Source organism: Coturnix japonica, chromosome 3 (genome assembly GCF_054131305.1).
Source record: "Coturnix japonica strain WE chromosome 3, WE-NBRP24, whole genome shotgun sequence".
Taxonomy (NCBI): Eukaryota; Metazoa; Chordata; class Aves; order Galliformes; family Phasianidae; genus Coturnix; species Coturnix japonica.
The window spans coordinates 73,874,463-73,900,613 of NC_140665.1; the positions used below are offsets into that span (position 1 = coordinate 73,874,463).

At 48.5% G+C, this 26,151-nt stretch overlaps 1 protein-coding gene and 7 non-coding genes across 17 annotated transcripts in view; all 8 read right to left on the reverse strand.

The window, feature by feature from the left end:
• DOP1A (DOP1 leucine zipper like protein A) overlaps positions 1-8,531 on the reverse strand; it is a 56,816-nt gene extending 48,285 nt beyond the window's left edge. For 7 of the 10 annotated variants that reach the window (XR_014944166.1, XM_085541927.1, XM_015858983.3 and 4 more), the window contains exon 1: positions 8,444-8,531. The gene's annotated coding sequence lies outside the window, so the exon portion shown is untranslated. Of the gene's footprint in view, positions 1-8,292 lie in introns of all 10 variants that reach the window. The other 3 variants (XM_085541925.1, XM_015858978.3, XM_085541926.1) reach the window with 3 other exon arrangements.
• Positions 8,532-10,457: 1,926 nt separating this feature from the next.
• Positions 10,458-10,530, reverse strand: TRNAT-GGU (transfer RNA threonine (anticodon GGU)). The gene has a single exon. It is a non-coding gene; the product is annotated as a tRNA-Thr (tRNA).
• Positions 10,531-12,808: 2,278 nt separating this feature from the next.
• On the reverse strand, positions 12,809-12,881 carry TRNAT-GGU (transfer RNA threonine (anticodon GGU)). The gene has a single exon. It is a non-coding gene; the product is annotated as a tRNA-Thr (tRNA).
• A 2,278-nt stretch (positions 12,882-15,159) lies between these two features.
• Positions 15,160-15,232, reverse strand: TRNAT-GGU (transfer RNA threonine (anticodon GGU)). The gene has a single exon. It is a non-coding gene; the product is annotated as a tRNA-Thr (tRNA).
• Positions 15,233-17,511: 2,279 nt separating this feature from the next.
• TRNAT-GGU (transfer RNA threonine (anticodon GGU)) lies at positions 17,512-17,584 on the reverse strand. Its single transcript has one exon. It is a non-coding gene; the product is annotated as a tRNA-Thr (tRNA).
• Positions 17,585-19,865: 2,281 nt separating this feature from the next.
• On the reverse strand, positions 19,866-19,938 carry TRNAT-GGU (transfer RNA threonine (anticodon GGU)). The gene has a single exon. It is a non-coding gene; the product is annotated as a tRNA-Thr (tRNA).
• A 2,279-nt stretch (positions 19,939-22,217) lies between these two features.
• Positions 22,218-22,290, reverse strand: TRNAT-GGU (transfer RNA threonine (anticodon GGU)). Its single transcript has one exon. It is a non-coding gene; the product is annotated as a tRNA-Thr (tRNA).
• A 2,281-nt stretch (positions 22,291-24,571) lies between these two features.
• Positions 24,572-24,644, reverse strand: TRNAT-GGU (transfer RNA threonine (anticodon GGU)). Its single transcript has one exon. It is a non-coding gene; the product is annotated as a tRNA-Thr (tRNA).
• Between the last annotated feature and the right edge of the window lie 1,507 nt (positions 24,645-26,151).

The window sequence follows — 26,151 nt, forward strand, 5'->3', positions numbered from 1 at the left end:
TTGCGCCACAGGGGATTTGAACCCAGGGCCTCTAGTGTTGTAAAGCGGCACTTCTACCTTGGAGTCAGTCCATCAACAGAAGGAAAAGCAAACAAAACAACAACAAAACAAACCCCACCAGCACTTTACCACAAATCAGCCCTTCTGAAAACAGAGAACACCATTTTATTTTCTTTAGAATTACTTCCAAGTAGAAGACCGAAGCGCACACGAGGTCACGCATTATTCTGAAGTACTTTCATGCCTCAACCCTTCTAGAGCACTCATATTCCAATTCAGAAATACCACCCTACTCAGCCTTTCTTTTATTATCGTTCACACATACCAAAAGCATAAGTTTAACAGTGCCCTGTAATCAGAGGCTTTTGAAATTTTCCCTGTATATTTTAATCCCACACTATTTACATGAGGTAACGATGATGTTCTATTTTGTGAAACAGCACCTCATAAATGATTTATGCCCTATGAAAGTATTTTATGAAATTCAATCATTATTTTTATTTTCTTTCCATTCCCCCCGTGCCCCCCCTCACACACAGACACTTTCAATGCTACTTCAGCCTCAAGCACTTACGATCCATAATGGGAAATTCAATTGTGCCATTTCTATGAAAGGAGACTTTTGAGTCCCTTCTATCTGAAGCCATTTGGGAACTGTCTGATATTCAACTTCTGAAAAGATTTCACACGCAACAAATGCTGTTCTCCACTGTCTTGATTAAAGGAAAGCAGGAAGAAAACCGTGTGTATGATCATAGAGTGAAGCACCACAGATAAAAAACAACCATGAAATAGCAGTAACAGTAAAGAAATTGCATTCACAAGACTGCCTACCAGGTACAATAAATAGAAATCATGCTGAAAACAACAGCTTTGGTGAGATCTTTCATCATGACTGAAGAGCCAGCCTCATTGGCACCAATTCTGCAAGCAGCAGTATGGCAAAATAGTGGCAATGTTTGAAATTAGAAGCGTCTATGAAATAATAGAACAGAAACACTAATAGAAACAAACAGCGATATTCTGATTTCTGGTGGTTCTACAGCTGAGGGATAGAAAAATATATTTTTAGATTCCACTAGGTAAAGTTCAAGGTTTTGAATGAGTTAAAGAAGACTGAAAATTCAATTTGTATTATTTCATGTAATAAGCACAACATGGACATGGATCCAAAACAAACCTTTTTACTTTTTACCATATATTGTCAGTTTAAAACTCCTAATGAGGACACAAAATCCTTAAACTTATATTTTATCTACCTCTTCCTTCAAGCAGCAAAACAGTGTGCTATCTCCTAACTCCATCAATAGCTCTCATAAGAGCTCATCACTGTCTAAATATTGAAGCCTTGGGATCAGCTGCTCACCATTTGCAGCTGCCTGAAAGCCAACTCTTAAGCAAATTCATACAAAAACCCTCAACACTATAAACTGTAGTGGTAATGCTAAGTCATGGCCTGAACCAGTGATTGAGCACCTGGTGGGAAGGCAAAGCCAACCCAGGGGAGCTCAGCTGCATGCAACAAACCTGAGTGATCAGAAGGGGTGAAGCCAGGACTGACCCCCCTCCCAGACCTCATTTAAGGGCTGGCAGTGGAGGTGAGAGTGTCTTGCTGGAGATCCCTGCCACCTGAGGCCTTCTAAAGGTAAGCAGTTTATCTTCCTTTGTTTCTCTGGCTGCTGTATTTGGGTTGTCCTCATTTCTTGCAGTCCAGGATTGTGCCAGCCCACTACTGTCACTGTACTTTTCATCACATTATAGCATTACGGTATGTCTTCTCTGTTTAGCACTCCATAAGGTAAATGTGAAGAAAGCATGTTCCAGCATCTCCAAATCACAGCCATAAATCAGACTTGAAATGTCATGGCTGCATCAAGCTAATCAGATAAGTACTCTACAGATTTCTGCTCCTTTTTCCTTTGTCCCGTTACTTAGCAGTTGCTTCTGTAGATCAATCCACACGAATCCATCTTTAACCCTCCAGAGCCTCATTTTTTTTCTTTTTTTTTTTTTTTTTCAGAAGAACATTTTATAAAAGAAGTATTATTTTAGTCAGAGGCAGCACAGTGCCATATGAGGTGGTGCAGAGGGAACTCTGAGATGCCACTAACCTCCAACCTTTGTGTCACAGTACCAGATGTTTTCTTATTTCTTCCCTCACCCTATTGACCTTATCTCTTTGAGAACAACCAAGATTCCACACTACTTTCTTTTACTTTTGTTACTGCTTTACTTCTCACATTGTTCTTGCCCTGCTCACATCTCAGCATTACAAGGAAAGCAGCAAAAATAAGAAAGTAAGTACTTAGTAACAGACAAAAGGAGTAAAAGTCTATCAAAGCAGGAGTGAACAACAAGGTCTACACCTACCAACTTTTTGCACTTCTGGTTCTGATGTCAGGCTAATGACAAATTGTCTCCAAGGCAGAACAGAAATACAGAGTATTATTTCAAAAGATATTCCGAGTGCTAAACCAACAGATTTCCTAATACCCCAATGGCACAAAGGACTTAGACCTGATTTTTTTTTTACTTAAAGGTTTATTCTGTGTGGTTCATTTTATAACAACCATATTCACTTTGGATTAAGACCAGAAAGAGAACAGTTTTGCTTTGAAACAGTTATAGAATACCAACAGACTTTCAAAGAGACCGTAGCAAGGCTGCCAGTATTTGATCTCCAAATGTAAAGTACAATGTTAACGCTAAAAAGAAGAAAGGACCAACATACAAAAGCAATATGATTCTCCTTCTCCCAGGCACAAAGGATTGAGGAAGAACTTAACACAGCGAATAATGGTTGGGCTTTTTTGAGTCGAGAAAGCATCATTATCATCTTTTATTCAGCTAATACATAAATGCACCCACTTATGGCTGAGTGAAAAACAGGACTCTGTCTTCCTGAAGTGCTTGAAAAATCTGAAAGCCAACAACTTGGATTGATTCAAGATGATCAAAGCTCAAACAAAAACAGCAGAAGTTATTCAGTGAATCAAGCTATGGAATGTACAGCAATAGAAAAACAGATAACCAAAAAGCAGATAAGAAAGATTTCATACTTCACAGTACTGCTGTTTAATTTTAAGCTGTGCCCACATACCGAACTGATAACCGCAGAAACATTTTTACTTAGCTATACTTAACATGAAGAGATTTGAATACACAGAGCACAGAAGTCCTATCATTTGGCAATTCATTACACTTCATTTTGCCTCACAAGTGTTTAAAAGTATAAACAGCAAACTACTGTAAATGCCAAGCTAGTGTCTTAATATAAGAGTCTTGTACTGGAAATACATATTTTCTTCTACCAATAGGCATAAAGACTTTCCGATTATAACTAATCTGTTTCTAAAATTACTGAGTCCTCTTATATTCAAATTGTGTTAAAAACATATCTTCATGCCAGGGCAAGTTTAGGTTGGATATCAGGAAGAACTTCTTTACAGAAAGGGTAGTTAGGTACTGGAATAGGTTCCACAGGGAGGTGGTTGAATCGCCATCCCTGGATGTGCCATTTAGATGTGGTGCTCAGGGATATGATTTAGTGGAGGGTTGCTAGAGTTAGGGTACTGGTTAGGCAGCGGTTGGATTTGATGATCTTCAAGGTCTTTTCCAGCCTGGGTAATTCTATGATTCGGAGAGTAGCTTGAGCTTGTTGTTTCAGCTAGTTGCTATTAAATGCAGTAATGAAAGATGTAAAAGATGAGGTATGACTAACAGCTATATACTCACTGTACGTTGAATGAGCCCAAACCTCACTGCTACCCCTCAGGAATCTAAAGGACAATATGAAACTTATTAATGTGATAAGTAACTACCCAGTACACTCTTCTATCTAATAAAAATTCATAGGTAAGAACTATTTTTCCACAGAAAAAAATGATACCCAGTCAGGTGTTCATATTCCTTTTAATGTCATTATTCATATTGACAACTTCTAAATCAACACGAAATGTTTTTCGGAGAGACTTTCTCATTTAATTCTTGTTTGAACGAGAGAATCAACAAACACGGCCTGTAATACAAAAACTAAGCAACTAAATGGATGTGCTCCCTACTGGCTTCAGAATCTATGAAACAAGTTTATCACTACGTTTAAAAAAAACCCAAACACCTGCCCATACACAGTACATATTTTATTCCTTTAGATACATGGGAAGTCACGGAAGAAAGAACAAAAGATTCTCAGTTTATCAGCGAGAGAATTCCAATGGGAATAGATAAGCAAGGTGTTCTTCCTGCTTTTGCTCTTTTATGGTATTCTAGAGTCTGACATACACCAGATATGAGTTCATCAAGAGTAATAAGTAACAAGCTCAATAATTCTTAAGGAACATTCAGCAGGCCTTTTCAGTAATCAGCTTCTCTGTTCAATATTTAAGGACACAAATCAAGATCATATACTTATGGCCTCAAGTTGAGCCAGGGCAAGTTTAGGTTGGATATTAGGAAGAACTTCTTTACAGAAAGGGTAGTTAGGTACTGGAATAGGCTCCCCAGGGAGGTGGTTGAATCGCCATCCCTGGATGCGTTTAAGAGCTGTTTGGATGTGGTGTTCAGGGGTATGATTTAGTGTAGGGTGCAGCAACTGGTAGGTTCATCATTTGAAAGAGCCAGCTTCTCTCCAGGTATCTGAACACAGGAACAAGAAAAGGTTTCTAAAACAAATTACAATTAAATTTTGCTTTTATATGCTTCAGCCTCATTGCCTCAAGTGGCCACTACACCCTTAATTGGAAAGGCTTTTTAACTAGCTAGCTCTTCTGACCTCCTCCAACCATTTACTGACTATAGACTTAGCTTGAGGTATTCTTGCTTATGCTTTACTGTCAGCCAACTAGTAAATCCAATTAATGCAGTAAGGAAGTTTAAAAACAATACAAACAAAAACCACCACAGCAATGATAACAACTCACAGAATCACAGAATGACCCAGGTTGGAAGGGACCTCAAGGATCATGTAGTTCCAACCCCCCTGCCTGGCAGGGCCACCAAACACACACATTTACTAGATCAGGTTGCCCAGGGCTCCGTCCAACCTGGTCTTGAACACCTCCAAGGACGGGGCATCCACAACCTCCCTGGGCAGCCTGTTCCAGGGCCTAACCACTCTACTAGTGAAGAACACAAACCTACTTAAACCCAAATTTGTACTGCATTCGCTTTAAAGAAGAGTTTGCCAATTCATAGATACATTTCAGCCTGGAAAACAACAAAGGACCACATGAGTTTCATTGCTTTATATTGAGTTATCACCTACTCTCTTCCTCAGAGAGGAGCCTTGCTTCCAACGTAATACTGAGTTCACACTGTGACATCTTCAGCATTCCAATACCGAATTTAAACCAAAATCCACCAACTTTAAATAAATAAATAAGCCTGATAATTTCTTCCTTTATTCATCTATTTTATTCTTTGCTCACAATAACTTTAACATTGAAGAATTAAACAAAACTCACCCATACCTGTTGTTCTAACGCATAGCTTCAGGTAAGTTTGGCCTTCTCTCTCCAAACAATCCTGATATTTCTTTTCCTACTGAGTCTTACCAGTCTCACATTTGGGTAACACTCTGTTTAATTTCCTTTTTTATAGTCTTTGAAATCTTAATTCAATTATTTCTACCTGTTGATGCCGATTTAAATTCTGAAGTAACAGTGCATGCCACGTGTATACCCACATATAACCTAGATTGTAGTTGTATTTTACCATGTGTCTGATCACACACAGCAGGACACGGGGAAATGGTTTTAAGTTAAAAGAGGGAAGATTTAGGTTGGATGTTAGGGGGAAGTTTTTCACTAGGAGAGTGGTTAGGTCCTGGAACAGGCTGCCCAGGGAGGTTGTGGATGCCCCGTCCTTGGAGGTGTTCAAGACCAGGTTGGACGGGGCCCTGGGCAACCTGATCTAGTAAAGGTGTATGTTTGGTGGCCCTGCCAGGCAGGGGAGTTGGAGCTACATGATCCTTGAGGTCCCTTCCAACCCGGGTCATTCTGTGATTCTGTAATTCTGTTCTGGAGATGGATTACAGAGAGCTTTGTAAATTAGAGTCTTCTTATGACTGCTCTGGAAACAACTCCATCAGACCAAAACTTGTTCACTTTCTTGTTGTCAGGAGTAAACCAGAAAGAACATAAAAGATTAAATTCTCTCTGATTTATAAAGATACTAGAAATCAGATTAAATAAAGCACCATTCCTTAGCTATGCTTTTTTATAAAAGGTTATATCCAAGGACAAGTTTCTAATGCTTCTCCTCATTACAGAAAATTTTACTAATGGAAAAATCCATCAGTGTCTCCAGTTATTCATGCTCAACTACACAGATATCTGAAATCTCTCTAGTGAGAAAGCACATACCATAGAATAAACCACATTAGAATAAACTGATAAAAATAGTGTTACAGAATTACAGAATTATCAAGGTTGGAAAAGACCTAGAAGATCATCCAGTCCAACCATTACCAATAATTCCCACTTAAATCATATTCATCAACACAACATCCAAACGTTCTTGAACACTCCCATGGTTGGTGACTCCACCACCTCCCTGGGCAGTGCATTCCAATGCCTGACTACCCTTTCCAAGAAGTAATATTTCCTAATGTCCAGCCTGAATCTGCCCTGGCGCAGCTTGGAACCATTGCCTCTAGTTCTATCACTGTCTACATGAGAGAACTGTTGCATTGACCAGTGTTGCAAAATCACAGAATCACAGAATTGTAGGGGTTGGAAGGGACCTCTAGAGATCATCGAGTCCAACCCTCTGCCAAAGCAGGTTCCCTACACCAAAACCATCTCCTGAGTAGCTCTGGTAGTGAGTAATAATGGCAGATTAATACAATTCCACCTATACGAGACAGACTGCATTCTTACCAGTTTAGTTTGCAGAGCATGTGATGAGTGTTTCTAGTGGTCAGTACAGTGTGCCAGCATTTGTGCACAAAAAAAGCACTGCCAAAATAAATATACCCTGTCCTATGAACATAACCGTGCACTAAAATGTACAGCCACAGCCCAACTGGAAGATGTATGCTTATTTATTTGTGCAAGATGCTGTTTAAATACTTGCTGTCACAAGCGTCACCAACAGGTCGCAAAAATATGACATTCAGTAAGTCAGAGATGCAGCTCTCTTCACCCATTTCTCATTTATAGGCTACTTAGATTCCAGAAGTGCCTATTCTCATTTCAGTTAGAAGAAAACCAGGAATTATGCTGCTGACATTTTGCCTTTTTCTAAGCTGGCACTCACCCTTATTCATCCATGTTATATTAAAGGTGACTGTACTTTTTGGATAACCACAGTGTTCAGACATCACGCTATCATTAGATGTGCAGAGGGATATTACTGCATTTCATCCGGCTTTATGGAAATGTATCCATATTTAAAGGAAAGGCACATTTGACAGCTAGTCCATGTAAATATTTAGATACATAGGCATTTAGAATTGATGCAGATGGAGGCCTGGCAACAAAATTACAAATTACAGAGCTCAGTCTTACACAGAGTCACCTGCAAACATTTAGGACGCTACAGCTTAACAGTCTTCCATCCGTTCCCACTCCTGTATCATAGTATCACAGTCTCGTGCGGGTTGGAAGGGACCTTAGAGATCATCGAGTCCAACCCCCGGGATTCGAGCTCTGCATAGCAGAGCGGCACTTGTACCACTTGTGCCACAGGGGATTCGATTCTGTAGGCAGAACTAACACACTGTGCAGTTATCTGAGACCTACAGCATTACTGCATATGGGCAGAAGGTATAGGAATGCTAATTGCTCAGCAATGAGAATGCAAGGACTCCCCCAAAGCAAGCTCACCAGAAGCACTGCTCATCTCCAGCAGGTTTTAGGATATTTAAAGAGCCAAACTGCTTAGGCCTCTGGTTACTGTAACAGGCATGCAAATGTTATATGTAAAAACATTCAGCACAGAAGCCGTCGTATATTTATCAAGTGGGCATCACAAGATACAACGCATCACCAGATAAAATTTAACCACCACAAAACCAAAGGCCACTCCAGCATCAACAGATGGGAGTTTAACCCCGTGCTGACACACGGCATTACCCACACATCCTTCCCAACATCATCACACACTGCGGCCAGCAGAACCAAACAGCGGCCAACAGCTCAAGGTCAAAGCGGGACACCCCCCCGGGTAGGATGGCTGCCCCGCGGGCACGGCCGGGTGCCGCCGCTCCTCACCGCGGGGCCCGCTCAGCGTTAAAGGCCCGGCCGCCACAGGTGAGCAGCCGCACAGCGGGCTGCCCGCTTCCCCCCGCACCAGCCGCCCGCGCCGCCGGCCCGGCCCTGCTCGGCGAGCCGGTAGGGAAGGCAGTGTCGGCACACGGGCCCGCCTGTTGGGTGAGAAGGACGAATTCAGCTCCCGAAGGGGGGAAGGGAAGGGAGAAGGGAACGGCGGGGAGCCGCCTTACCTCAGCGACCCCGCCGGAAGAGCCGCGCCGCCACCGGCCGCCCCGCGCCACCCTGACAGCTCCCGGCGTGCCCCGCGCGCAGACACACCGCGCCGCCTGGCGGAGCGACGCGTCAGCAGCGGGTGGGGGGGTCTCACAACGTACAGCACGAGGGGGCTCTGCACGGCGCTAGGTCTGTCTCGTGGCTTATGTCGACAGCCGGCAGCTGAAGGAGCCCGGCTTTGTTCTCCTGGTGTGCAGAAATGGGAATCCCTTCTTCATGGAACTGTTTGAGCACTGCACACGTTCAGATTCAGCTGTGGAAGGCCCCCTGTTCCCTGGGATACAGGGAACTGAGTACAGCCACACAACCTGTGCTTCCAACTGGAGCAGTGTGTCTCTGCCCTTATTTTTGTTACAAAATGCTCCTGAGATTTAATTCCTACCCAGAAGACAGCAGTGTATAGAGGTCCACTTAATATGGGGAGCAACTGCTTAGGTAGAGTGATAGGACATGGGAGAATGGCTTTAAACAGAGAGAGGGTGGCTTGAGTTAGATGTGAGGAGGAAGTTCTTTACTCAGAGGGCGGTGAGGAGTTGGCGCAGCTGCCCAGAGAGCTGCGGGTGCCCCATCTCTGGAGGGGCCGGAGGCCAGGTTGGATGGAACCTGGGCAGCTGAGCTGATGGGGGGCAGCCCTGCCCATGGATGGCGACTTCAGGCAATAGGAGAATGCTGTCCTCTCTACCTGCAGATCTGAATGTCCACAAACAGTATCCCTCAGTGCCACATGCACATGGTTCTCAACCATCACCAGAGACAGTGACTCCACTGCGTCCCTCACCACTCACCACTCTTTCTAAGAAGTTATCCTGATATCCAACTTGAACTTGCCCTGGCACAATGTGAGGCCATTCCTTCTTGTCCTATTGCTGTTACCTGGGAGAGAAGGCTGACTCCCACCACACCACAACCTCATTTAAGGGAATTATAGAGAGCAATAAAGTCTCCTGAGCTTCCTGTTCTCCAAATGGAACTATCTCTGCAAGACCTGTGCTCCAGACCCTTTACCAGCTTCTGGACAGACCTTAGCACTTCAATGTCTTCCTTGCTGTGGGGAGTAAACTCTTTGAATGGGCTGACAATAGCAGGACACGGGGACATAGTTTTAAGTTAAAAGAGGGAAGATTTAGGTTGGATGTTAGGGGGAAGTTCTTCACTAGTAGAGTGGTTAGGCCCTGGAACAGGCTGCCCAGGGAGGTTGTGGATGCCCCGTCCTTGGAGGTGTTCAAGACCAGGTTGGACGGGGCCCTGGGCAACCTGATTTAGTAAATGTGTATGTTTGGTGGCCCTGCCAGGCAAGCAGGTTCAGGTTGGATATTAGGAAACACTACCACTCACAGTGGTAGCCCATTGGAACAGGCTGCTCAGTGAAATGGTGGAGTCAGCATCCCTGGAGGTGTTCAAGAGAAGGGTAGATTTGGCATTGAGGAATATGGTTTGTTTAGTTGACATGGTGGTGATGTGTTGATGGTTGGTCTAAAGAGATTATCTTGGTGCTCTCTTCCAACCTTAATGAATCTCTGATTATATTTTGGGGAAATTAGTGGCTAGGTAAAGGAGGGACTTGGTGGCTACACTAGGGAATAGGCCAGAAGCAAGTTATTAGGTTTATCTAGTTGGATAGCTAACAAAATCATGTAGCAAACATACACATTCACCAAACACACACCTTTACTAGATCAGGTTGCCCAGGGCCCCGTCCAACCTGGCCTTGAACACCTCCAAGGACGGGGCATCCACAACCTCCCTGGGCAGCCTGTTCCAGGGCCTCACCACTCTCCTGGTGAAGAAAGTTCAGTAGTTTTAACACTGAAAATAGTTTTCAATAGTGAACTAGTTCAATAATTTTTCCAATTATATCAAATGCAATTCCTTGCATGAAAGTTAAACTACACATCAGCTCTTCCGTGACTACACTACACTTGATGTTAGCCAAAAGGCCGAGAAGCGATTAAAAACAATGCGCGCCTTCCATGGAGATGCCGGGGATCGAACCCGGGTGCTCATACTTACCGAGCATGCGCACTTACCACTGAGCTACATCTCCGGCGCTTTAAGGGTCAGGCATAGCTCCGCCCCTTGGCTGCGAGCTCCGTCCTAGCTCCGCCCCCACGCCGCTAGCCCCGCCCCCTGCCTTCCCCGCCTCTCCTTGGCTCATCCGAAAGATTCGAACCCACGAGCTCCCGTTTACTAGACAGGCGCTTTAACCAACCCAGCCACGGCGCTGCCCAAGTGCGCTGATGGCACCGAGCTGAGTGCTGCGGTCGATACGGCGGAAAGAAGGGATGTCATTCAGAGGGACCTCGACAGGCTGGAGGTGAAACTAATGAGGTTCAACACGGCAAAGTGCAAGGTTTTGCACTTGGGCCGGAAGAAGCCCAGACACCTGTACAGGCTGGGAGGAGTGGTCCTTGAGAGCAGCTCGGCAGAGAAAGACCTGGGGGCCCTGATGGACGAAAGGCTCAACATGAGCCAGCAGTGCGCTCTGGCAGCCCGGAATGCAAATGGGATCCTGGGCTCCATCAGGAGAGGGGTGGTCGGCAGGGATAGGGAGGTGATTGTCCCTCTCTACTCGGCTCTTGTGAGGCCCCATCTGGAGTGGGGAAGCTGTGGAAGGCCCCCGGTTCCCTGGGATACAGGGAACTGAGTACAGCCACACACCCTGTGTTTTCAACTGGAGCAGTGTGTCTCTGCCCTTATTTTTGTTACAAAATGCTCCTGAGATTTAATTCCTACCCAGAAGACAGCAGTGTATAGAGGTCCACTTAATATGGGGAGCAACTGCTTAGGTAGAGTGATAGGACATGGGAGAATGGCTTTAAACAGAGAGAGGGTGGCTTGAGTTAGATGTGAGGAGGAAGTTCTTTACTCAGAGGGCGGTGAGGAGTTGGCGCAGCTGCCCAGAGAGCTGCGGGTGCCCCATCTCTGGAGGGGCTGGAGGCCAGGTTGGATGGAACCTGGGCAGCTGAGCTGATGGGGGGCAGCCCTGCCCATGGATGGCGACTTCAGGCAATAGGAGAATGCTGTCCTCTCTACCTGCAGATCTGAATGTCCACAAACAGTATCCCTCAGTGCCACATGCACATGGTTCTCAACCATCACCAGAGACAGTGACTCCACTGCGTCCCTCACCACTCACCACTCTTTCTAAGAAGTTATCCTGATATCCAACTTGAACTTGCCCTGGCACAATGTGAGGCCATTCCTTCTTGTCCTATTGCTGTTACCTGGGAGAGCTGGCTGACTCCCACCACACCACAACCTCATTTAAGGGAATTATAGAGAGCAATAAAGTCTCCTGAGCTTCCTGTTCTCCAAATGGAACTATCCCTGCAAGACCTGTGCTCCAGACCCTTTACCAGCTTCTGGACAGACCTTAGCACTTCAATGTCTTCCTTGTTGCGGGGAGTAAACTCTTTGAATGGGCTGACAATAGCAGGACACGGGGACATAGTTTTAAGTTAAAAGAGGGAAGATTTAGGTTGGATGTTAGGGGGAAGTTCTTCACTAGTAGAGTGGTTAGGCCCTGGAACAGGCTGCCCAGGGAGGTTGTGGATGCCCCGTCCTTGGAGGTGTTCAAGACCAGGTTGGACGGGGCCCTGGGCAACCTGATTTAGTAAATGTGTATGTTTGGTGGCCCTGCCAGGCAAGCAGGTTCAGGTTGGATATTAGGAAACACTACCACTCACAGTGGTAGCCCATTGGAACAGGCTGCTCAGTGAAATGGTGGAGTCAGCATCCCTGGAGGTGTTCAAGAGAAGGGTAGATTTGGCATTGAGGAATATGGTTTGTTTAGTTGACATGGTGGTGATGTGTTGATGGTTGGTCTAAAGAGATTATCTTGGTGCTCTCTTCCAACCTTAATGAATCTCTGATTATATTTTGGGGAAATTAGTGGCTAGGTAAAGGAGGGACTTGGTGGCTACACTAGGGAATAGGCCAGAAGCAAGTTATTAGGTTTATCTAGTTGGATAGCTAACAAAATCATGTAGCAAACATACACATTCACCAAACACACACCTTTACTAGATCAGGTTGCCCAGGGCCCCGTCCAACCTGGCCTTGAACACCTCCAAGGACGGGGCATCCACAACCTCCCTGGGCAGCCTGTTCCAGGGCCTCACCACTCTCCTGGTGAAGAAAGTTCAGTAGTTTTAACACTGAAAATAGTTTTCAATAGTGAACTAGTTCAATAATTTTTCCAATTATATCAAATGCAATTCCTTGCATGAAAGTTAAACTACACATCAGCTCTTCCGTGACTACACTACACTTGATGTTAGCCAAAAGGCCGAGAAGCGATTAAAAACAATGCGCGCCTTCCATGGAGATGCCGGGGATCGAACCCGGGTGCTCATACTTACCGAGCATGCGCACTTACCACTGAGCTACATCTCCGGCGCTTTAAGGGTCAGGCATAGCTCCGCCCCTTGGCTGCGAGCTCCGTCCTAGCTCCGCCCCCACGCCGCTAGCCCCGCCCCCTGCCTTCCCCGCCTCTCCTTGGCTCATCCGAAAGATTCGAACCCACGAGCTCCCGTTTACTAGACAGGCGCTTTAACCAACCCAGCCACGGCGCTGCCCAAGTGCGCTGATGGCACCGAGCTGAGTGCTGCGGTCGGTACGGCGGAAAGAAGGGATGTCATTCAGAGGGACCTCGACAGGCTGGAGGTGAAACTAATGAGGTTCAACACGGCAAAGTGCAAGGTTTTGCACTTGGGCCGGAAGAAGCCCAGGCACCTGTACAGGCTGGGAGGAGTGGTCCTTGAGAGCAGCTCGGCAGAGAAAGACCTGGGGGCCCTGATGGACGAAAGGCTCAACGTGAGCCAGCAGTGCGCTCTGGCAGCCCGGAATGCAAATGGGATCCTGGGCTCCATCAGGAGAGGGGTGGTCGGCAGGGATAGGGAGGTGATTGTCCCTCTCTACTCGGCTCTTGTGAGGCCCCATCTGGAGTGGGGAAGCTGTGGAAGGCCCCCGGTTCCCTGGGATACAGGGAACTGAGTACAGCCACACACCCTGTGTTTTCAACTGGAGCAGTGTGTCTCTGCCCTTATTTTTGTTACAAAATGCTCCTGAGATTTAATTCCTACCCAGAAGACAGCAGTGTATAGAGGTCCACTTAATATGGGGAGCAACTGCTTAGGTAGAGTGATAGGACATGGGAGAATGGCTTTAAACAGAGAGAGGGTGGCTTGAGTTAGATGTGAGGAGGAAGTTCTTTACTCAGAGGGCGGTGAGGAGTTGGCGCAGCTGCCCAGAGAGCTGCGGGTGCCCCATCTCTGGAGGGGCTGGAGGCCAGGTTGGATGGAACCTGGGCAGCTGAGCTGATGGGGGGCAGCCCTGCCCATGGATGGCGACTTCAGGCAATAGGAGAATGCTGTCCTCTCTACCTGCAGATCTGAATGTCCACAAACAGTATCCCTCAGTGCCACATGCACATGGTTCTCAACCATCACCAGAGACAGTGACTCCACTGCGTCCCTCACCACTCACCACTCTTTCTAAGAAGTTATCCTGATATCCAACTTGAACTTGCCCTGGCACAATGTGAGGCCATTCCTTCTTGTCCTATTGCTGTTACCTGGGAGAGAAGGCTGACTCCCACCACACCACAACCTCATTTAAGGGAATTATAGAGAGCAATAAAGTCTCCTGAGCTTCCTGTTCTCCAAATGGAACTATCTCTGCAAGACCTGTGCTCCAGACCCTTTACCAGCTTCTGGACAGACCTTAGCACTTCAATGTCTTCCTTGCTGTGGGGAGTAAACTCTTTGAATGGGCTGACAATAGCAGGACACGGGGACATAGTTTTAAGTTAAAAGAGGGAAGATTTAGGTTGGATGTTAGGGGGAAGTTCTTCACTAGTAGAGTGGTTAGGCCCTGGAACAGGCTGCCCAGGGAGGTTGTGGATGCCCCGTCCTTGGAGGTGTTCAAGACCAGGTTGGACGGGGCCCTGGGCAACCTGATTTAGTAAATGTGTATGTTTGGTGGCCCTGCCAGGCAAGCAGGTTCAGGTTGGATATTAGGAAACACTACCACTCACAGTGGTAGCCCATTGGAACAGGCTGCTCAGTGAAATGGTGGAGTCAGCATCCCTGGAGGTGTTCAAGAGAAGGGTAGATTTGGCATTGAGGAATATGGTTTGTTTAGTTGACATGGTGGTGATGTGTTGATGGTTGGTCTAAAGAGATTATCTTGGTGCTCTCTTCCAACCTTAATGAATCTCTGATTATATTTTGGGGAAATTAGTGGCTAGGTAAAGGAGGGACTTGGTGGCTACACTAGGGAATAGGCCAGAAGCAAGTTATTAGGTTTATCTAGTTGGATAGCTAACAAAATCATGTAGCAAACATACACATTCACCAAACACACACCTTTACTAGATCAGGTTGCCCAGGGCCCCGTCCAACCTGGCCTTGAACACCTCCAAGGACGGGGCATCCACAACCTCCCTGGGCAGCCTGTTCCAGGGCCTCACCACTCTCCTGGTGAAGAAAGTTCAGTAGTTTTAACACTGAAAATAGTTTTCAATAGTGAACTAGTTCAATAATTTTTCCAATTATATCAAATGCAATTCCTTGCATGAAAGTTAAACTACACATCAGCTCTTCCGTGACTACACTACACTTGATGTTAGCCAAAAGGCCGAGAAGCGATTAAAAACAATGCGCGCCTTCCATGGAGATGCCGGGGATCGAACCCGGGTGCTCATACTTACCGAGCATGCGCACTTACCACTGAGCTACATCTCCGGCGCTTTAAGGGTCAGGCATAGCTCCGCCCCTTGGCTGCGAGCTCCGTCCTAGCTCCGCCCCCACGCCGCTAGCCCCGCCCCCTGCCTTCCCCGCCTCTCCTTGGCTCATCCGAAAGATTCGAACCCACGAGCTCCCGTTTACTAGACAGGCGCTTTAACCAACCCAGCCACGGCGCTGCCCAAGTGCGCTGATGGCACCGAGCTGAGTGCTGCGGTCGATACGGCGGAAAGAAGGGATGTCATTCAGAGGGACCTCGACAGGCTGGAGGTGAAACTAATGAGGTTCAACACGGCAAAGTGCAAGGTTTTGCACTTGGGCCGGAAGAAGCCCAGGCACCTGTACAGGCTGGGAGGAGTGGTCCTTGAGAGCAGCTCGGCAGAGAAAGACCTGGGGGTCCTGATGGACGAAAGGCTCAACGTGAGCCAGCAGTGCGCTCTGGCAGCCCGGAATGCAAATGGGATCCTGGGCTCCATCAGGAGAGGGGTGGTCGGCAGGGATAGGGAGGTGATTGTCCCTCTCTACTCGGCTCTTGTGAGGCCCCATCTGGAGTGGGGAAGCTGTGGAAGGCCCCCGGTTCCCTGGGATACAGGGAACTGAGTACAGCCACACACCCTGTGTTTTCAACTGGAGCAGTGTGTCTCTGCCCTTATTTTTGTTACAAAATGCTCCTGAGATTTAATTCCTACCCAGAAGACAGCAGTGTATAGAGGTCCACTTAATACGGGGAGCAACTGCTTAGGTAGAGTGATAGGACATGGGAGAATGGCTTTAAACAGAGAGAGGGTGGCTTGAGTTAGATGTGAGGAGGAAGTTCTTTACTCAGAGGGCGGTGAGGAGTTGGCGCAGCTGCCCAGAGAGCTGTGGGTGCCCCATCTCTGGAGGGGCCGGAGGCCAGGTTGGATGGAACCTGGGCAGCTGAGCTGATGGGGGGCAGCCCTGCCCATGGATGGTGACTTCAGGCAATAGGAGAATGCTGTCCTCTCTACCTGCAGATCTGAATGTCCACAAACAGTATCCCTCAGTGCCACATGCACATGGTTCTCAACCATCACCAGAGACAGTGACTCCACTGCGTCCCTCACCACTCACCACTCTTTCTAAGAAGTTATCCTGATATCCAACTTGAACTTGCCCTGGCACAATGTGAGGCCATTCCTTCTTGTCCTATTGCTGTTACCTGGGAGAGCTGGCTGACTCCCACCACACCACAACCTCATTTAAGGGAATTATAGAGAGCAATAAAGTCTCCTGAGCTTCCTGTTCTCCAAATGGAACTATCCCTGCAAGACTTGTGCTCCAGACCCTTTACCAGCTTCTGGACAGACCTTAGCACTTCAATGTCTTCCTTGCTGTGGGGAGTAAACTCTTTGAATGGGCTGACAATAGCAGGACACGGGGAAATAGTTTTAAGTTAAAGGAGGGAAGATTTAGGTTGGATGTTAGGGGGAAGTTCTTCACTAGGAGAGTGGTTAGGCCCTGGAACAGGCTGCCCAGGGAGGTTGTGGATGCCCCGTCCCTGGAGGTGTCCAAGGCCAGGTTGGACGGGGCCCTGGGCAACCTGATTTAGTAAATGTGTATGTTTGGTGGCCCTGCCAGGCAAGCAGGTTCAGGTTGGATATTAGGAAACACTACCACTCACAGTGGTAGCCCATTGGAACAGGCTGCTCAGTGAAATGGTGGAGTCAGCATCATCCCTGGAGGTGTTCAAGAGAAGGGTAGATTTGGCATTGAGGAATATGGTTTGTTTAGTTGACATGGTGGTGATGTGTTGATGGTTGGTCTAAAGAGATTATCTTGGTGCTCTCTTCCAACCTTAATGAATCTCTGATTATATTTTGGGGAAATTGGTGGCTAGGTAAAGGAGGGACTTGGTGGCTACACTAGGGAATAGGCCAGAAGCAAGTTATTAGGTTTATCTAGTTGGATAGCTAACAAAATCATGTAGCAAACATACACATTCACCAAACATACACCTTTACTAGATCAGGTTGCCCAGGGCCCCGTCCAACCTGGCCTTGAACACCTCCAAGGACGGGGCATCCACAACCTCCCTGGGCAGCCTGTTCCAGGGCCTCACCACTCTCCTAGTGAAGAAAGTTCAGTAGTTTTAACACTGAAAATAGTTTTCAATAGTGAACTAGTTCAATAATTTTTCCAATTATATCAAATGCAATTCCTTGCATGAAAGTTAAAGTACATCAGCTCTTCCGTGACTACACTACACTTGATGTTAGCCAAAAGGCCGAGAAGCGATTAAAAACAATGCGCGCCTTCCATGGAGATGCCGGGGATCGAACCCGGGTGCTCATACTTACCGAGCATGCGCACTTACCACTGAGCTACATCTCCGGCGCTTTAAGGGTCAGGCATAGCTCCGCCCCTTGGCTGCGAGCTCCGTCCTAGCTCCGCCCCCACGCCGCTAGCCCCGCCCCCTGCCTTCCCCGCCTCTCCTTGGCTCATCCGAAAGATTCGAACCCACGAGCTCCCGTTTACTAGACAGGCGCTTTAACCAACCCAGCCACGGCGCTGCCCAAGTGCGCTGATGGCACCGAGCTGAGTGCTGCGGTCGATACGGCGGAAAGAAGGGATGTCATTCAGAGGGACCTCGACAGGCTGGAGGTGAAACTAATGAGGTTCAACACGGCAAAGTGCAAGGTTTTGCACTTGGGCCGGAAGAAGCCCAGGCACCTGTACAGGCTGGGAGGAGGAGTGGTCCTTGAGAGCAGCTCGGCAGAGAAAGACCTGGGGGCCCTGATGGACGAAAGGCTCAACATGAGCCAGCAGTGCGCTCTGGCAGCCCGGAATGCAAATGGGATCCTGGGCTCCATCAGGAGAGGGGTGGTCGGCAGGGATAGGGAGGTGATTGTCCCTCTCTACTCGGCTCTTGTGAGGCCCCATCTGGAGTGGGGAAGCTGTGGAAGGCCCCCGGTTCCCTGGGATACAGGGAACTGAGTACAGCCACACACCCTGTGTTTTCAACTGGAGCAGTGTGTCTCTGCCCTTATTTTTGTTACAAAATGCTCCTGAGATTTAATTCCTACCCAGAAGACAGCAGTGTATAGAGGTCCACTTAATATGGGGAGCAACTGCTTAGGTAGAGTGATAGGACATGGGAGAATGGCTTTAAACAGAGAGAGGGTGGCTTGAGTTAGATGTGAGGAGGAAGTTCTTTACTCAGAGGGCGGTGAGGAGTTTGCGCAGCCGCCCAGAGAGCTGCGGGTGCCCCATCTCTGGAGGGGCTGGAGGCCAGGTTGGATGGAACCTGGGCAGCTGAGCTGATGGGGGGCAGCCCTGCCCATGGATGGCGACTTCAGGCAATAGGAGAATGCTGTCCTCTCTACCTGCAGATCTGAATGTCCACAAACAGTATCCCTCAGTGCCACATGCACATGGTTCTCAACCATCACCAGAGACAGTGACTCCACTGCGTCCCTCACCACTCACCACTCTTTCTAAGAAGTTATCCTGATATCCAACTTGAACTTGCCCTGGCACAATGTGAGGCCATTCCTTCTTGTCCTATTGCTGTTACCTGGGAGAGCTGGCTGACTCCCACCACACCACAACCTCATTTAAGGGAATTATAGAGAGCAATAAAGTCTCCTGAGCTTCCTGTTCTCCAAATGGAACTATCCCTGCAAGACCTGTGCTCCAGACCCTTTACCAGCTTCTGGACAGACCTTAGCACTTCAATGTCTTCCTTGTTGCGGGGAGTAAACTCTTTGAATGGGCTGACAATAGCAGGACACGGGGACATAGTTTTAAGTTAAAAGAGGGAAGATTTAGGTTGGATGTTAGGGGGAAGTTCTTCACTAGTAGAGTGGTTAGGCCCTGGAACAGGCTGCCCAGGGAGGTTGTGGATGCCCCGTCCTTGGAGGTGTTCAAGACCAGGTTGGACGGGGCCCTGGGCAACCTGATTTAGTAAATGTGTATGTTTGGTGGCCCTGCCAGGCAAGCAGGTTCAGGTTGGATATTAGGAAACACTACCACTCACAGTGGTAGCCCATTGGAACAGGCTGCTCAGTGAAATGGTGGAGTCAGCATCCCTGGAGGTGTTCAAGAGAAGGGTAGATTTGGCATTGAGGAATATGGTTTGTTTAGTTGACATGGTGGTGATGTGTTGATGGTTGGTCTAAAGAGATTATCTTGGTGCTCTCTTCCAACCTTAATGAATCTCTGATTATATTTTGGGGAAATTAGTGGCTAGGTAAAGGAGGGACTTGGTGGCTACACTAGGGAATAGGCCAGAAGCAAGTTATTAGGTTTATCTAGTTGGATAGCTAACAAAATCATGTAGCAAACATACACATTCACCAAACACACACCTTTACTAGATCAGGTTGCCCAGGGCCCCGTCCAACCTGGCCTTGAACACCTCCAAGGACGGGGCATCCACAACCTCCCTGGGCAGCCTGTTCCAGGGCCTCACCACTCTCCTGGTGAAGAAAGTTCAGTAGTTTTAACACTGAAAATAGTTTTCAATAGTGAACTAGTTCAATAATTTTTCCAATTATATCAAATGCAATTCCTTGCATGAAAGTTAAACTACACATCAGCTCTTCCGTGACTACACTACACTTGATGTTAGCCAAAAGGCCGAGAAGCGATTAAAAACAATGCGCGCCTTCCATGGAGATGCCGGGGATCGAACCCGGGTGCTCATACTTACCGAGCATGCGCACTTACCACTGAGCTACATCTCCGGCGCTTTAAGGGTCAGGCATAGCTCCGCCCCTTGGCTGCGAGCTCCGTCCTAGCTCCGCCCCCACGCCGCTAGCCCCGCCCCCTGCCTTCCCCGCCTCTCCTTGGCTCATCCGAAAGATTCGAACCCACGAGCTCCTGTTTACTAGACAGGCGCTTTAACCAACCCAGCCACGGCGCTGCCCAAGTGCGCTGATGGCACCGAGCTGAGTGCTGCGGTCGATACGGCGGAAAGAAGGGATGTCATTCAGAGGGACCTCGACAGGCTGGAGGTGAAACTAATGAGGTTCAACACGGCAAAGTGCAAGGTTTTGCACTTGGGCCGGAAGAAGCCCAGGCACCTGTACAGGCTGGGAGGAGTGGTCCTTGAGAGCAGCTCGGCAGAGAAAGACCTGGGGGTCCTGATGGACGAAAGGCTCAACGTGAGCCAGCAGTGCGCTCTGGCAGCCCGGAATGCAAATGGGATCCTGGGCTCCATCAGGAGAGGGGTGGTCGGCAGGGATAGGGAGGTGATTGTCCCTCTCTACTCGGCTCTTGTGAGGCCCCATCTGGAGTGGGGAAGCTGTGGAAGGCCCCCAGTTCCCTGGGATACAGGGAACTGAGTACAGCCACACACCCTGTGTTTTCAACTGGAGCAGTGTGTCTCTGCCCTTATTTTTGTTACAAAATGCTCCTGAGATTTAATTCCTACCCAGAAGACAGCAGTGTATAGAGGTCCACTTAATACGGGGAGCAACTGCTTAGGTAGAGTGATAGGACATGGGAGAATGGCTTTAAACAGAGAGAGGGTGGCTTGAGTTAGATGTGAGGAGGAAGTTCTTTACTCAGAGGGCGGTGAGGAGTTGGCGCAGCTGCCCAGAGAGCTGTGGGTGCCCCATCTCTGGAGGGGCCGGAGGCCAGGTTGGATGGAACCTGGGCAGCTGAGCTGATGGGGGGCAGCCCTGCCCATGGATGGTGACTTCAGGCAATAGGAGAATGCTGTCCTCTCTACCTGCAGATCTGAATGTCCACAAACAGTATCCCTCAGTGCCACATGCACATGGTTCTCAACCATCACCAGAGACAGTGACTCCACTGCGTCCCTCACCACTCACCACTCTTTCTAAGAAGTTATCCTGATATCCAACTTGAACTTGCCCTGGCACAATGTGAGGCCATTCCTTCTTGTCCTATTGCTGTTACCTGGGAGAGCTGGCTGACTCCCACCACACCACAACCTCATTTAAGGGAATTATAGAGAGCAATAAAGTCTCCTGAGCTTCCTGTTCTCCAAATGGAACTATCCCTGCAAGACTTGTGCTCCAGACCCTTTACCAGCTTCTGGACAGACCTTAGCACTTCAATGTCTTCCTTGCTGTGGGGAGTAAACTCTTTGAATGGGCTGACAATAGCAGGACACGGGGAAATAGTTTTAAGTTAAAGGAGGGAAGATTTAGGTTGGATGTTAGGGGGAAGTTCTTCACTAGGAGAGTGGTTAGGCCCTGGAACAGGCTGCCCAGGGAGGTTGTGGATGCCCCGTCCCTGGAGGTGTCCAAGGCCAGGTTGGACGGGGCCCTGGGCAACCTGATTTAGTAAATGTGTATGTTTGGTGGCCCTGCCAGGCAAGCAGGTTCAGGTTGGATATTAGGAAACACTACCACTCACAGTGGTAGCCCATTGGAACAGGCTGCTCAGTGAAATGGTGGAGTCAGCATCATCCCTGGAGGTGTTCAAGAGAAGGGTAGATTTGGCATTGAGGAATATGGTTTGTTTAGTTGACATGGTGGTGATGTGTTGATGGTTGGTCTAAAGAGATTATCTTGGTGCTCTCTTCCAACCTTAATGAATCTCTGATTATATTTTGGGGAAATTGGTGGCTAGGTAAAGGAGGGACTTGGTGGCTACACTAGGGAATAGGCCAGAAGCAAGTTATTAGGTTTATCTAGTTGGATAGCTAACAAAATCATGTAGCAAACATACACATTCACCAAACATACACCTTTACTAGATCAGGTTGCCCAGGGCCCCGTCCAACCTGGCCTTGAACACCTCCAAGGACGGGGCATCCACAACCTCCCTGGGCAGCCTGTTCCAGGGCCTCACCACTCTCCTAGTGAAGAAAGTTCAGTAGTTTTAACACTGAAAATAGTTTTCAATAGTGAACTAGTTCAATAATTTTTCCAATTATATCAAATGCAATTCCTTGCATGAAAGTTAAAGTACATCAGCTCTTCCGTGACTACACTACACTTGATGTTAGCCAAAAGGCCGAGAAGCGATTAAAAACAATGCGCGCCTTCCATGGAGATGCCGGGGATCGAACCCGGGTGCTCATACTTACCGAGCATGCGCACTTACCACTGAGCTACATCTCCGGCGCTTTAAGGGTCAGGCATAGCTCCGCCCCTTGGCTGCGAGCTCCGTCCTAGCTCCGCCCCCACGCCGCTAGCCCCGCCCCCTGCCTTCCCCGCCTCTCCTTGGCTCATCCGAAAGATTCGAACCCACGAGCTCCCGTTTACTAGACAGGCGCTTTAACCAACCCAGCCACGGCGCTGCCCAAGTGCGCTGATGGCACCGAGCTGAGTGCTGCGGTCGATACGGCGGAAAGAAGGGATGTCATTCAGAGGGACCTCGACAGGCTGGAGGTGAAACTAATGAGGTTCAACACGGCAAAGTGCAAGGTTTTGCACTTGGGCCGGAAGAAGCCCAGGCACCTGTACAGGCTGGGAGGAGGAGTGGTCCTTGAGAGCAGCTCGGCAGAGAAAGACCTGGGGGCCCTGATGGACGAAAGGCTCAACATGAGCCAGCAGTGCGCTCTGGCAGCCCGGAATGCAAATGGGATCCTGGGCTCCATCAGGAGAGGGGTGGTCGGCAGGGATAGGGAGGTGATTGTCCCTCTCTACTCGGCTCTTGTGAGGCCCCATCTGGAGTGGGGAAGCTGTGGAAGGCCCCCGGTTCCCTGGGATACAGGGAACTGAGTACAGCCACACACCCTGTGTTTTCAACTGGAGCAGTGTGTCTCTGCCCTTATTTTTGTTACAAAATGCTCCTGAGATTTAATTCCTACCCAGAAGACAGCAGTGTATAGAGGTCCACTTAATATGGGGAGCAACTGCTTAGGTAGAGTGATAGGACATGGGAGAATGGCTTTAAACAGAGAGAGGGTGGCTTGAGTTAGATGTGAGGAGGAAGTTCTTTACTCAGAGGGCGGTGAGGAGTTTGCGCAGCCGCCCAGAGAGCTGCGGGTGCCCCATCTCTGGAGGGGCTGGAGGCCAGGTTGGATGGAACCTGGGCAGCTGAGCTGATGGGGGGCAGCCCTGCCCATGGATGGCGACTTCAGGCAATAGGAGAATGCTGTCCTCTCTACCTGCAGATCTGAATGTCCACAAACAGTATCCCTCAGTGCCACATGCACATGGTTCTCAACCATCACCAGAGACAGTGACTCCACTGCGTCCCTCACCACTCACCACTCTTTCTAAGAAGTTATCCTGATATCCAACTTGAACTTGCCCTGGCACAATGTGAGGCCATTCCTTCTTGTCCTATTGCTGTTACCTGGGAGAGCTGGCTGACTCCCACCACACCACAACCTCATTTAAGGGAATTATAGAGAGCAATAAAGTCTCCTGAGCTTCCTGTTCTCCAAATGGAACTATCCCTGCAAGACCTGTGCTCCAGACCCTTTACCAGCTTCTGGACAGACCTTAGCACTTCAATGTCTTCCTTGTTGCGGGGAGTAAACTCTTTGAATGGGCTGACAATAGCAGGACACGGGGACATAGTTTTAAGTTAAAAGAGGGAAGATTTAGGTTGGATGTTAGGGGGAAGTTCTTCACTAGTAGAGTGGTTAGGCCCTGGAACAGGCTGCCCAGGGAGGTTGTGGATGCCCCGTCCTTGGAGGTGTTCAAGACCAGGTTGGACGGGGCCCTGGGCAACCTGATTTAGTAAATGTGTATGTTTGGTGGCCCTGCCAGGCAAGCAGGTTCAGGTTGGATATTAGGAAACACTACCACTCACAGTGGTAGCCCATTGGAACAGGCTGCTCAGTGAAATGGTGGAGTCAGCATCCCTGGAGGTGTTCAAGAGAAGGGTAGATTTGGCATTGAGGAATATGGTTTGTTTAGTTGACATGGTGGTGATGTGTTGATGGTTGGTCTAAAGAGATTATCTTGGTGCTCTCTTCCAACCTTAATGAATCTCTGATTATATTTTGGGGAAATTAGTGGCTAGGTAAAGGAGGGACTTGGTGGCTACACTAGGGAATAGGCCAGAAGCAAGTTATTAGGTTTATCTAGTTGGATAGCTAACAAAATCATGTAGCAAACATACACATTCACCAAACACACACCTTTACTAGATCAGGTTGCCCAGGGCCCCGTCCAACCTGGCCTTGAACACCTCCAAGGACGGGGCATCCACAACCTCCCTGGGCAGCCTGTTCCAGGGCCTCACCACTCTCCTGGTGAAGAAAGTTCAGTAGTTTTAACACTGAAAATAGTTTTCAATAGTGAACTAGTTCAATAATTTTTCCAATTATATCAAATGCAATTCCTTGCATGAAAGTTAAACTACACATCAGCTCTTCCGTGACTACACTACACTTGATGTTAGCCAAAAGGCCGAGAAGCGATTAAAAACAATGCGCGCCTTCCATGGAGATGCCGGGGATCGAACCCGGGTGCTCATACTTACCGAGCATGCGCACTTACCACTGAGCTACATCTCCGGCGCTTTAAGGGTCAGGCATAGCTCCGCCCCTTGGCTGCGAGCTCCGTCCTAGCTCCGCCCCCACGCCGCTAGCCCCGCCCCCTGCCTTCCCCGCCTCTCCTTGGCTCATCCGAAAGATTCGAACCCACGAGCTCCTGTTTACTAGACAGGCGCTTTAACCAACCCAGCCACGGCGCTGCCCAAGTGCGCTGATGGCACCGAGCTGAGTGCTGCGGTCGGTACGGCGGAAAGAAGGGATGTCATTCAGAGGGACCTCGACAGGCTGGAGGTGAAACTAATGAGGTTCAACACGGCAAAGTGCAAGGTTTTGCACTTGGGCCGGAAGAAGCCCAGGCACCTGTACAGGCTGGGAGGAGTGGTCCTTGAGAGCAGCTCGGCAGAGAAAGACCTGGGGGTCCTGATGGACGAAAGGCTCAACGTGAGCCAGCAGTGCGCTCTGGCAGCCCGGAATGCAAACGGGATCCTGGGCTCCATCAGGAGAGGGGTGGTCGGCAGGGATAGGGAGGTGATTGTCCCTCTCTACTCGGCTCTTGTGAGGCCCCATCTGGAGTGGGGAAGCTGTGGAAGGCCCCCAGTTCCCTGGGATACAGGGAACTGAGTACAGCCACACACCCTGTGTTTTCAACTGGAGCAGTGTGTCTCTGCCCTTATTTTTGTTACAAAATGCTCCTGAGATTTAATTCCTACCCAGAAGACAGCAGTGTATAGAGGTCCACTTAATACGGGGAGCAACTGCTTAGGTAGAGTGATAGGACATGGGAGAATGGCTTTAAACAGAGAGAGGGTGGCTTGAGTTAGATGTGAGGAGGAAGTTCTTTACTCAGAGGGCGGTGAGGAGTTGGCGCAGCTGCCCAGAGAGCTGTGGGTGCCCCATCTCTGGAGGGGCCGGAGGCCAGGTTGGATGGAACCTGGGCAGCTGAGCTGATGGGGGGCAGCCCTGCCCATGGATGGTGACTTCAGGCAATAGGAGAATGCTGTCCTCTCTACCTGCAGATCTGAATGTCCACAAACAGTATCCCTCAGTGCCACATGCACATGGTTCTCAACCATCACCAGAGACAGTGACTCCACTGCGTCCCTCACCACTCACCACTCTTTCTAAGAAGTTATCCTGATATCCAACTTGAACTTGCCCTGGCACAATGTGAGGCCATTCCTTCTTGTCCTATTGCTGTTACCTGGGAGAGCTGGCTGACTCCCACCACACCACAACCTCATTTAAGGGAATTATAGAGAGCAATAAAGTCTCCTGAGCTTCCTGTTCTCCAAATGGAACTATCCCTGCAAGACTTGTGCTCCAGACCCTTTACCAGCTTCTGGACAGACCTTAGCACTTCAATGTCTTCCTTGCTGTGGGGAGTAAACTCTTTGAATGGGCTGACAATAGCAGGACACGGGGAAATAGTTTTAAGTTAAAGGAGGGAAGATTTAGGTTGGATGTTAGGGGGAAGTTCTTCACTAGGAGAGTGGTTAGGCCCTGGAACAGGCTGCCCAGGGAGGTTGTG